Below are 12,424 nucleotides of genomic sequence, written 5' to 3' on the forward strand. Positions count from 1 at the left end.
TCCCAGCCTCTGTCTTTGCCTACGGCAGATTTGCTGGCAGTGACATTGGCAGGTGCATGCCCAGCTTGAAATGACCAATCTTTTTTTTTCCTGTCTGATTATGGGACTGACATCGGAAATGGGATTTCTTACCTAGGAAAAACATTTTCAACTGCTTTCTCTGGGTGAAAAACCTGTGAAGGAGTGAGTGGTGGAAGTAATTATCTCTCTTCCCTGCTTTACATAGGTGTGAAGGCACTCATTGACATCAGTGCTGAGGCATAACATCTCCAGCCAGCACTAGCACAGACAGCAGAATGGATCACAACTGCAGGAGACCATGATCTGATGGCTGCTGAGATTCACAATATGTGGGAAATGTCCAATATCTGTGTGGTGTCTCCTGAGTATTACTGAGAGAGCTACCAAGTCAAAAACAATAATGCGTTCCATTCATACAGGCAATCTGCATTAAGCATAAAGAAGGCAAAAAATATAACACTTCATGTATTCATATATGTGTATATATATGCATCCACACAAAGACATTTATATAGTCCCAGTATTTTATATATAGCACAATCATAACATGTATCCTGCTAAGAAGATGGCAAAACGTACCCATAATCCCAAAACAGGCCAAGGGTATTCCTGGGTAAAGCCAGCCTTGTCATCAGGATTACACTTTGTAGTACCATGGGAACGCAGCTTGTTAACAATAATGGCAACCTGTAATTCAAACAGCATGCTGTAATTAAATTATGACTGTTTCCCCTGCTGCGAAGAAGGGCTGGGAACTCTGGCAAGGCACAAAGAGGAGGATACTAGCCATCTCACTGTGCAGCCTGGACTTCAGGACTTCAGGAGCAATGATGTGGACACAGTTGCCAGAGTACACAGCCCTAGCTCAGGTTTCCGAGGCAATATCCGGACCTTAATGTGCTGATGTCACAAAATAAAGGTCCTGAGCAAACTTGTGTGGGGGTATAGATTATAAACATTATGTTTAAGGCAGCTTCTAATATATTCCTTCATCGTTGTTCTTTCCTTTTTTTTTTTCTCTTTCTTTTCTGGAACAAATATTTCATGTTGCTTCTTTGCTTTCATTCCAAATTTTACAGTTCTGATTATTTTTTCTTTTTTTCCCTCCTGTTGTTGATGTCATTGAACTTCCTGCTCTGTTGCAACCTATTACATTTTCTTTTGCTTTCCTCTCCATTACAGGTCTGCTTGCATGATTTCCTCTCCCGCTGGGGATCATGGTTTCAAGTAATACATTTCATGTGGCTCTCACATTGTTTCTCCTTTTTTATTTTACACTCAGGAGATAAAGAAAACTAGATCTGGAAAACAAAGAAAACATCCAAAGTAATAAATAAATGTGGGGAAGGGCCTCATTCCCTCTGGAGCAAGAGCGTCACTTCCTAGGAACTCCCAGGCAGGTCCTTCAGGACCAACACAGGAGATGAGGCATTTATAGCTAGCATCACTCTCTCCTTATTTTATGAGTTGATGGTTGTGGGCTCTTAGTTTATTTCTGAACTAGTTCTTTCAGGCTTCTCAGTAATTTAAGTTGCAATAATGAAAATTTCCTTCCACAGTACCCCATAAATTCACTAATGACACTTCAGCTTTTGAAAGCTGAGACTACCAAAATCCTCCCAGCAATATAATTTAATGCCAAACTCCTAACTTCTCGACAGTTTTCTGAGACTTATATGGACAATTTTAATTGTTTAGCCTGGATGATCAAGTACTGGATGAAGGAAGAAAACTCCCTTTTAGAGATCTTCAAAATTTCAAGTGAGGACTACTGGTTGTACCAAAACGCACAACACAGCTCTGTGTTTTTGTGGGCCTCTACTCACTCTTTTTTTATCTCTCCATCTTAAGAAAAGCAGGCTATTGTCTATAAAACATGACTTCACGTTGTCTCCCTTTGCCTCATGTTCTGATGCAGGTGAGGCCATTCATGACAGCTGCCAATTTCTATGACAAATCCTCCCTGACTCAATACAATACATCATCTCTACAACACAAAAGATGTGAGAGAAATAAATCTTTGCACTTACTGATTCAGTCAGGTGTGTGAGAGATACATAAAGATATGGCAAGTTTTATATGCTATCTCCATGCAGCATATTGCATGCAGTATCTCATAAAATATGAAATATTTAATTACAGTGAGTGATTATACTAATTTCTTCAGGACCCCTAAAGCTGTGGTAATTTGATGAGGGAAGATTTGAAAAATGATGAATTAGAGCAGAAATTATGAAACATACTGCATGAAAAAAATATCCTACCTAAACAAGGGCACTGCAAGAAACCTCAAAGTTTTCATCCAAAATTAAAGGCATTTTCTTGAAGAACAATGGCATGTCTTTGGACCAAGATACAACAAATGCCACTGGTTACACTAACAGACTTCCTAATGAATCTATTATTTTTCAGTATTGAAACAGTGGTAAAACTGGTGGGATGTGAACTCTGTGTTTAATGAAAATTATTATTCACTTCAAAGTCTTCTACAGATAGCCTCATGGCATTGTCTCTCCTAAGTCCTGCTCATGCCTTTAAAACATCAGGGTTACAACAAATGTGAGTTAATGTTCTATCACCCAACAACATATTTTAAAAGGGGCTTAAAAGAATAGAAACTAAACTACCCAACCTGTCTGGCTATTTTACAGAAGAGCTGTCTCACTTGCCAGGGCTCTGAGAATGGTATGGAGGGCTATGACCTCCTGGGGACATGCAAGACCAGCTTACAATCCTTTGCAGAGGATCTGCACTGGTGTGGCAGCTCTGAGGACATGGCACCAACAGGAAGGCAGGAAGGGAGTCATGGAGGATATTAGCACAGAATTCACTTCTCTCCTGTGATGAGCTTTGCTTTTTGGTCTCCTTCTTGCAAAAATTATTGAGGACAGCTTCTGCAGTTCCAGGGGCAGTCTGTTTCTTGGCAAGTGCCTACTAGACTCATGCCTATTAATCTAGCGTCAGGCACACAATGGTGTGGCAGGACAATGTTTATAAGCAGCTACAATTTCTTTCAAGTACCAATATGTTTATTAAAATGGGGAATTTTAAATGGGGTGTTGTATATGCTCCTGAAGTAGCCACTTTTATCAATGAGATCAGTAATAACTCAGCTTTGCACGTAATGATCCACCTGTGATGGCATCTGTCCAAATGTCCTTACTGCTCATCACCTAGGTACTATGAGATCTAATCCCTGTTTTCCAGGAGGTCTGATAGATGCTGAGTCCAGTCATGTCTAAGAACCTTCATTTTAACCTGGGGCCTCTGGTATACAACCCCTGCCCAACACTCAGATTCCTATTCTCTGTTTCTCAGATACATAAGCTCATCTCAGAGCATAAGCTCATCTGAGCTTTCAACAGGTTGAATCTTCTGTCCTAAAAAATGCCTTTATAAGGCCTTGGATAGAGAGAAGGAAGCAGACATGCAGATATAAATAGCCTTTCCAGAGACTGTGTAAATATACTGTTACATTTGCTTATGAAATAAAACGCTTGAAGTCAGATATCATTACAAAAAACAGTATATCTCTTAAGTGAAAAATCTCCCAAACCAGCTATGCTCTCCTCCAAGATCCCTGGAACTCCACAAGGGCCTGTCTTCTCCAGCTCAGAAGGACAGCCAGAGCCATGTTTTACCACCAAGCCCATATCTGCCTATGTCCCTAGCTTCCCCTATGTCCTTAACTTCCCCTGTGCTCCTCAGAGTTGTCTCTTTTTCTCTTCACGTTGATAATTTTTTATTTTCTCCTTTCCTTCAGGCAACATGAAGGCCACCTCACCCCAGTTTTGGTAAAACACCGTCCCCAAGCCCTTCATCTCCTTTAGGTAATAGCTCATGCCACCACCTTTGTCCTGGTGAAGACCCAGTCCAGCTTGTGTGTCAGTGCAGGTTGTTCAGGAAGTGCAAAATACAACATTGGTGTAAAAATCTCGTTACACCTGTCAGGATCCACCAGCCTTACAATGGGGCCCCCCAAATGCCCACAGAAGTGTTGGCATATTAACTTTATTTTTTCACAAAAGATCATAGACTCAAGACATGGGTGGGATTTCTTGGCTTGTCTTTTTCATTTGCTTCCTGTGTGGGACTTACACAACCTATCTCATATAAATAAAAGGTAAATAAATAAAGAAAATTATACCAGGGTTCTACACCACAGGCAGATCTACAGCTAGCTGAACAAACCATGTTACTACAGGGACTTGAATTTAAGCTATTGGAAAATAATTTGTGCCACTGCAAGGTTTTTATCAGCTATTTAAATGGATTTTTTATGAAAACAGGAGCTTTTTAAAAGTGTGATTTTTCAGACCATATTGGGTGAATTTTTGATTTGTGAATATATATTTCATTTTTATTGAATGGGAATTAAAAAAAAAAATGGAAAAGCAAGAACAACAATTAAAAATCAGAATAAAAATAAGTAAAGAGAAAGCTTTTAACTTTTCCTTGCATTAAGGTGAACTATTTTTAAACATATGCCTATGGGCATAATATAAGCCTCTCCACAAGCTAGACTTTTTGGGAATAAGTTTCAGTAAAATACCTTGCATTTCACCTGAATGTAGACCAACAAATTTCTCACTATGAGTTTGACTCACAGATTAGATATACAGTCTTCAATTGCAAACTTAATATTACTCTATGGTTATTTGTCATCTGTGAATATTGTAGCACTTTAAGTTGCAATCCTCAAACAAGAACCATGTGGTGGACACAGCTAGCACACACAAGCTCTATGACAAAAACCTGGCAATCCAAACATAAAAACAAGAGACAAAAGACATTTTAATAAGTGATGGCTGCAGAGAGACAAGAGTACATTGTGGATCAGAATCATGCACAGTTTTAAAGAGCTCTAGTCAAAATTTTAGCTTGGACTGAAGGAGGTGATTCTGCAGCACAGATATGGCTCAGGAAACACTGCAGAGCTGACAGGGTTAAATTTTTATTCCTGGCCAGGCATGCTAGGAGATAAGAGGTGCAGAGAAACAAGAAGACAACCAACAACAGAGCTATATAGAGTGCTGCAGAGAGTTGATGAAGCAGCAGGATGTACCTCACTGCTAATTAGAGAATGACAAATTACAAGGTAATCAGAGGAGGCTGTTCTAGTTCCATCATTAATGTTGAGATATTTTCTTAAAATGAAAAAAACTTTAGTTTAATGGTCTATGAATTGGTTTGTTCTGAGAATGACCTACTCCTACAGCTCCATGCCAGAAGGTGGTACCATCAAATTCTTTCATATGAGTTCCATGGCAGTTACAAAACAGAGAATAACCTGCAGAGAGTGGCTGTTTTTTAACATTACTTCTTAAACCAGTTACAATCACAGAACACGCTCTCTCAAATGGATTTTGCTGTGGCTTAATTCCAAAATAGAACATCTAAGGCACACACTTATTTGCCACCATGAAATTCTCTTTCTGAAACTTATAATGCTCTGCTTTCATCCAAAAATTCCAAGCTTTGTGAAAGTTTATCAACAGGTTTCAGGGTGTTGCAATTCTATAGTTTGAAAAGTTGAGTGCTTGGTATTTGTTAGTCATGGGCTTCACTGAGCTAAATTTGTCTTACCACAAGGAATCCACATAGCCAGGCAATTTCCTCCCATCTTTCCATCACATGCCTAGGCAGGCACCCAGTTTTGGAAGATGCTGAATTAGTCGTGTGACAATGCCTTTGGCTACTAGGAAATAACTCTCACATCTGTTTTCTTGGCATCAGACAGAAAATGCACTTACACATCAGAAACTTGGCTCATAGGAACATTAAAGGTGTGCACAGTGTTTAAATCTAACCATTGCTGTTGTGGCAGTATTTTAATGCTACTCTTCCTTCAACTTTGTGTTCCAGCTGTGTTTTTCTCTAGTGGAAGGAAGCCTCATTCCCAATACCAGTGCCTGCTCCTATTAAAATCAGAAATTAAGATGCCATTACCTTGGGCTAGAATCTCAAAGTGTATAAATCAGCATAACTTCTGTCTCCACTACATGGGAGATGTGCCAGTGCCCACTGGTTGTAGATCTGCTCTTGCAGGTTCATACACCATCTGCTATGCAGCTTGTTGATACCCTGGATTCAGAATGGGATGACATGAAGACATTTTCTGAGGTGATGAGCACTATGTGGCATGGCTATATTTACCTTGCAGTGCTAGACAAGCTGCAAGTTGCTGGAGAGTAAGTGATGTCATCTGGGAGTAAAAATTTGTAGGAACTTGTCAGCTCTTTACTATATCAGAAGTAAGGGCTGACATTTCTCTTTCAAGTTCATTTACTCCATGACAAGCCAATGTTGGAAGACTTCAAAGTCTTCCCTTTTTATTTTTGTGGGGATCAGCAGTTTCTCAGCTTGGGTTGGGATGAGTAATCAAAGCTTTATAAGCATGCCATAGTATTTACAGGAGATATAATTAATACAGAAATAATACATATATATATTTTTACATATATATATTCATGAATGTGATTTCTGAGCTTTCTGCAATCCATATGCAATGAAAGTAAAGAATGAATGTAAAACCTCTCCATGTTTTGCAGTCAGAGCTTACTCTACCCAAAAGCGTAAATAACTCTGCATGATACAACCAGAAGAATGAATCATGGATTAATAACTAAGAATTACTGCATGCCTAAGTGCTAATGAATGTCCCATGAATGAAGCAAAATCTATGCCTGTCTCTGAAAATCTTCCTGCCTGCTCCAGTAGCATTTTTGAAATATTATTTCTAATTTTAAAATACAAGCAATAGACACTAGGGTGAGTTCATCCAGCACAACAGAGACAAACAATGCTAGACACGCCTTTCCCTCACACCCAGTGTTTGGAGTTTTTTCACCCTGTTTTCTTCATGTCAGATGTCAGCCTTTGTATTTACCTCATAACAGTTCTTGTTTCCATGTCAATAAGTGCCAGCAATGGCAAGAGAGAAAATGTTACCCTTTCAGAAGCTCTTTTTCCAACATATTTCCTCAATCCAAATTGGTCAATCACCATTTTAAGAACCATATTATGTTGTGCATCCAGTAATCAAATGTGAAAACCAGTGAATATTTTCAGACTTGTTTCTTGCTTTTTTATTTTCCCTCAAGCATAATACATGTGGTGAAAAGAAATAAATTACTTCAGACTGTCCCTAAGAAAAGTAAAGATAGTTATGTTAGAGGTAAGGACTCATGTCTTGGTCCCTTATGATGATTTAAAATTGTGCAGTAAACTAGAAGAGACTTTTTCCCCTAACTGTGTCTCTCTCAAATTTTTCAAGAAGGAATTACCATTTTCTCAATCTATACATGTTCTTTGGGAGTTCTTGTTTGGAAAGTAATGCTGTGATTCAGTTCCAGCTGCAAAGTAGCACAGACAAGAACACTTCCTCAGGAGGAAAAAAATCTGGCCTGGTTTGAGGGGCTGGAAACCAACTTGCAAAACCAGGACCTCAGAGACCCAGCTCAAAGCTTGATCACTTCCTTTCAGGCAAAGGCAAAGACTAGCTCCCCATGGAAATGCGTGACAACATTTCTGCTGACAGTCTGTTTTAGGACAGAAGAATCATAACTGTCCCTTCATTTTCTAGACAATCAATCAAATTCAAACACTAAGCCATTTTGCCATGCTGTCACAAGAGGGGGAAAACTGATAAATTAATTTTAAAAGTGCTCACAGGTGTGGAAAGAAAATGCTGAGGTACAGGGCATTCATCCTTGCCCTAAGCAGACAGGTCAGAGGTTCAAACCCTGCTGATAGACCCCAGAGCTTTTGACTCAGCTTCTGTTGGTGGAAAATCTTTGTATGGACAGAGAGAAGTTGACTCCTGGAGGAAACAGGCCTCTGAAATATAAAGGACCCTTTCTAAGGGTCTCCTCTATCTCAGGAGTACCAGGAATACCATGTATCAGGAAAGCAAGAGTACCAGAAGTGATGCCCTGAAGGTGATGCCCTGAAGGCCATCAAATTACTGTTAGTATTTTCCAGGATTTTTTAGTCTCTAAAGAGACCTGGTGATGGGGGCTAGCCTTCTTTCCTTCCATGGCACTTGTTTGTAGGAGTGTGCCAGGTCTGCTTTAAGAAATTGGAATGATCCCAGAGCCAGCTGGTCTCAGCCCCAAGCAGAACCATAGCCTCACATCCTGGTGATCCTGGACCATGAGCTTACTCGGTTTATCTTTGAAGCCATGCAAATGTAGAGGCTGTGATCTGAGCCTGCCCTGCTGCTTTTCAGCACAGCTGGGAGAACCAAGGACCCATCTATTCTCCATGAATACAGGATTTTTAAGCTGTTGTTCACTTCCCTGTAGCAAGGCTGCTGCAACACACCTGGCACATCCTCCCCTGGACATTCAGTATGCAGGCACAACTCCGAGTCTTCAAGGCACAGAAACGTCCAGGTGGCAAATCTGCAAGAAAAAGATGTGGGGATGGACCAAATACGGCAATAATTTTCTGTTTGCAGCATCACATTTTAGAGCTTTGGGATGTGTAAGAGGGTATGTGTGGGCATATTTTGCACCAAGGAACAGATACACTGCTGAAAAAGCACACTCCTGCCCCTTATTCCTGCTCTTCTAGGTATTAGATGGAGGCATGCTGCAACTCTCAAATCAAGCAATTAATCACAATTAATCACATTCCTTAAACATTGTCAACAAGGGATTTTTTCTCATTAAACTGCCTGAAAGCAGATATCCTGAAAGCCTCCAGAGGAAAATAAAGAAGAAAGGTATTCGTTTCCAGAGAATGTTCAAAGGCAACAAAACTAAAAACTGCTAAAACAGAAACAATTTTTCTTTCTTTTTTTTTCTTTCCTTTTTTTTTTTTTTTCCTGCAGCCTGAGATACATTCACCGAGGGATAACCTATGGAGGGAAAGAATTTCAGCACAGACACTAGTCTGTTATTTCACGTCTCCCATAAGAGCTGACAGGAGGTAGCTTGAGAAGTGCGAAATTATTGCAACTAATGTGTCACTCTCCAGAGATGTAGATGGGCACGAACTCATGGAGGTCAAAGACAGAGTTACAGGTTTACACCAGTATAAATCAAGACTGGTCCCATATCTGCACAGTGATATATGGTCAGACAAGCAAATACAGAGGTGGAGAGGAAAAGAGAGGGGAGCAGAGAGAGCCAGAGAGAGAGAGAGAGAGAAAGCAATACACCTGCGTTTTCATACCTCCTCTGTCAGCAGGTCCAGCTGACCAGTACAATGCTGATTTGAATCAGCAGAAGGAAGAATGCTTATAGGTAGAAGTATCAGCTTTCTTATGCAAATAGCAAGTTAAAACCCTTGCAGCTAGTGGAAGTACAAGAGGTTTACTGTCAGCTGTGGTTTTTTTCTAATTTTTTTTGTCTGTTTATATGTATTCCCTCTCTATTAGTAAAATGCACCTGTTTGTGTGAAAGGACACACCTGCAGGACTTTGAATTAATTGTTTCCCTGAGTGTACCTTACCTCTGTGCTTCCTAAAAAATTGCTAGTCTGGCATGTAAAGAGCTAGTCTGTGATCAGGCAGATAGGAAAGTCTTGGGAAATCCATGTAGAAGATTTCCTGTCTGCTAGCCCTTCGATGGCCCCAAGAACTTCATTAAAGCTTCCCCAGACCCTTGCATTTACAGCATTCACAGCCTCCCAGTGGCTCTGTGCTAGGAAGTGTTGCTATGCATCACATTGCTCTGTGATGAATAGGACCAGAACTTTGAGGTAAGTCATGGGTGCTGAAAACTTTGTCACTATTTGCTTTAGTAAATCAGCTCCTCTTCAACTTTCAAGCATAAAGTGAAAATTAGTTTCCCTTGCTCCTGCAGTTGCATAAAGTTTGCTTTTGCAGCAAGACACCCAGGTCTGCAACCTTCAAGCCAAGGGAGGATTAATCATACATCCTATTTCCCACAGAAAACTAGAACTGGCGAGAGAAGGGTCATGCAAGGCATGAGTCAGGAATGAGGCAAACCCTACCCTTCCTGACTCCCAATGACCACAGAAAGACAGGAAGCATGATGTCCCATATTTCCCTCTAACGATTGATACACCAGCACAAAACCAGTGCCCATTTTCTCTCTTTCTCACATCTTAGCCCACTTGGGCTTCAAGGGGAGAAGCATGCAGTTACCTTGGCCAGACCCCCAGGAATCTTTAGACTTTGTAACTGCTTTTGTTTTCCAAATCATTTTTCCTGGCTGTCAAAAGGGAAAGACACCCAGGGAAAGACACTGATAACAGAATATCAAAAGAAGTGGTAACATTTAAGAAACTGAACAAATGGGTACATCATCCTCAGATGTGGCAGATGCCAGACATACCCCCATTAGCCTTTGCTCTTTCCTTTAACAAGGTGGGAAAAAAACCTAACTTTCATGATTAATGAGAAAAAACATATTGAAAATGCCAAATAATACATCATCTCAGATCAGTGCTGGGCTGACATCCTACTCTTCATACCAAAGAATAGTAGAGGTGATTTGATTTTCAAAAAACGGTGGCTAATTGCTCACTGTCTGTCAAACAGCTCATCATCTCCTCTTTGCTATGATTTGCTAATTTCTTGCATCCATTCCTAAAGCCTATCCTTAAGCCATCAGCTAAGAACAGCGCAGTACCCAAATGGTGGAGTCTCTGCTTACATGCCCTGAGTCTCAGCAGCATCTCCTAATGCTATGTGCCAAGCCTCAGTGTAGAAGGTGCACACTGTGGCAGGAGGAGTCTGAAAATTTTCTCCCCATGCTCAACATGAGGGATCAGACATTCCTTTTACTGGTGCTAGGTCCAGCTGTCAAGACCTGTCTTTCTGAAATGGCCTCAGCAGAAGTGGCCAAATTCTTTAACCTCCTTGAAAAATTAATTCCTCACACACTGGCCAGCTGGTCATTAAATCACATGATTTCATCCCCTTCTGGCAGCTCCACATGGGAGCCAGAATGCTCCTGGGAGGCAGAAACTCACCCCTGAGCTGTGGCTGCAGCCAGCAGTCCCAGGCTCCCCCTTCAAGGTCAGTGGAAGCAGAACCAAATTCCCGTGCTGTGTTTGTCACCCCTATGGGTGATGTGTGTGGTCTGGCAATGGCTTTTGCACCACTGCTGCTTCTGTCCCTGGTAAATAAGGGGACAACACTGTATCTGGCTGACAAAAGTTCACAGAGGTATTTGTGCTGTGCTCATTAAAGCCAGTGTGACTCCTCCCCTTTGTTTCATTAGATTTCTTTAAAAGTTTAAAGAAAACCCCACATAACCTCAAAGTACATGTTGGTGCAAGTGAAAGGACTTGAAATTCAACACTCTGTTTTGAAAATAATTAGTAGAATTTAAATTATAAAAAAGGGACACAAATTGCTTGAGTATATACTCAAAGCTGGTATGCAAAAATACCTATTAAGATCACAGATTTTCAGGAACAAAATCTATGTTAGCTAAGATTTTGTTCAGTGAAACAATGTAGACTGATGTTTATCATGTTACAGATCCTTGGTTGCCTTAGGTATTATTTCTATATAGCATGTGAAGCCAACGCCTGTGTTCTTGAGTCCAAAAAGGATATGTTAAGAGAAAATATTCCAGTCCACCTCCTGAATCTACTGCCCTCAGAAGATTAGCAAAATAGAAGGTGAAACAGAACAAATCATCCAGATAAGCAAATCTCCATTTTGACATTATATTTAAGGTAACACAGATACATATTGTCCCATTCAGAGACCAGGGAGTGCATAATAAAATCCAGGGTAAAGAATGGTAACCACTAGAATTGTATTGATTAAAAAAATAATTCTGTGTAATTGCAGAGGATGTAATTTGAAATGAGAGTAAAGACTTATGTGTTCACAGTAGTAAATGTATGTTAAATGGCTTCTAAATCAGAATCAGTAGTAGGGAGGTGGTAAAAGCCCAAAATGGAACCTTAAGGCTGTAATGGAACAATACAGTCAATAAAGCTTTGATATGATTGTACATGGGATGGGACAGATTAAATTTAATAGCAGTTCCCACAAAATCAGAGAGTAATCTTAGAGGAAAGAGTTCTCTAGAAGCAGTTGATCCAATCTCTTTCTCAAAGTGTGGCTAACTCCAGGTTAAATCCTGCTACCTAGGATCTTGGCTACAGACATTTTGAAAATATCTAGGCATAGGAACGGCACTGCATCTCTGTGCAAGCTGTTTCAGCATGTGCTCTACACCTTGGTGAAGTTTTTCTTTTGAATGCAGTAGGAATTCCCCCTGCTGCTATTCCCATCTGCTGCCTCCCTGTCCTTCCACTGGGCAACTCTGAGAGAAATCTATCTCCCCCTCCTCTCTATTCCCCCTTGGGCAGATGAATACAGCAGTAAGATCCCAGTCGAGGTCTGTCATCCATGGCCCAAGCCATTGGGGTTGACTTAGACTCTTCTTGAATGGCACCCACTGTATCC

The sequence above is a fragment of the Passer domesticus genome, chromosome Z, assembly GCF_036417665.1.
Source record: "Passer domesticus isolate bPasDom1 chromosome Z, bPasDom1.hap1, whole genome shotgun sequence".
Lineage (NCBI taxonomy): Eukaryota > Metazoa > Chordata > Aves > Passeriformes > Passeridae > Passer > Passer domesticus.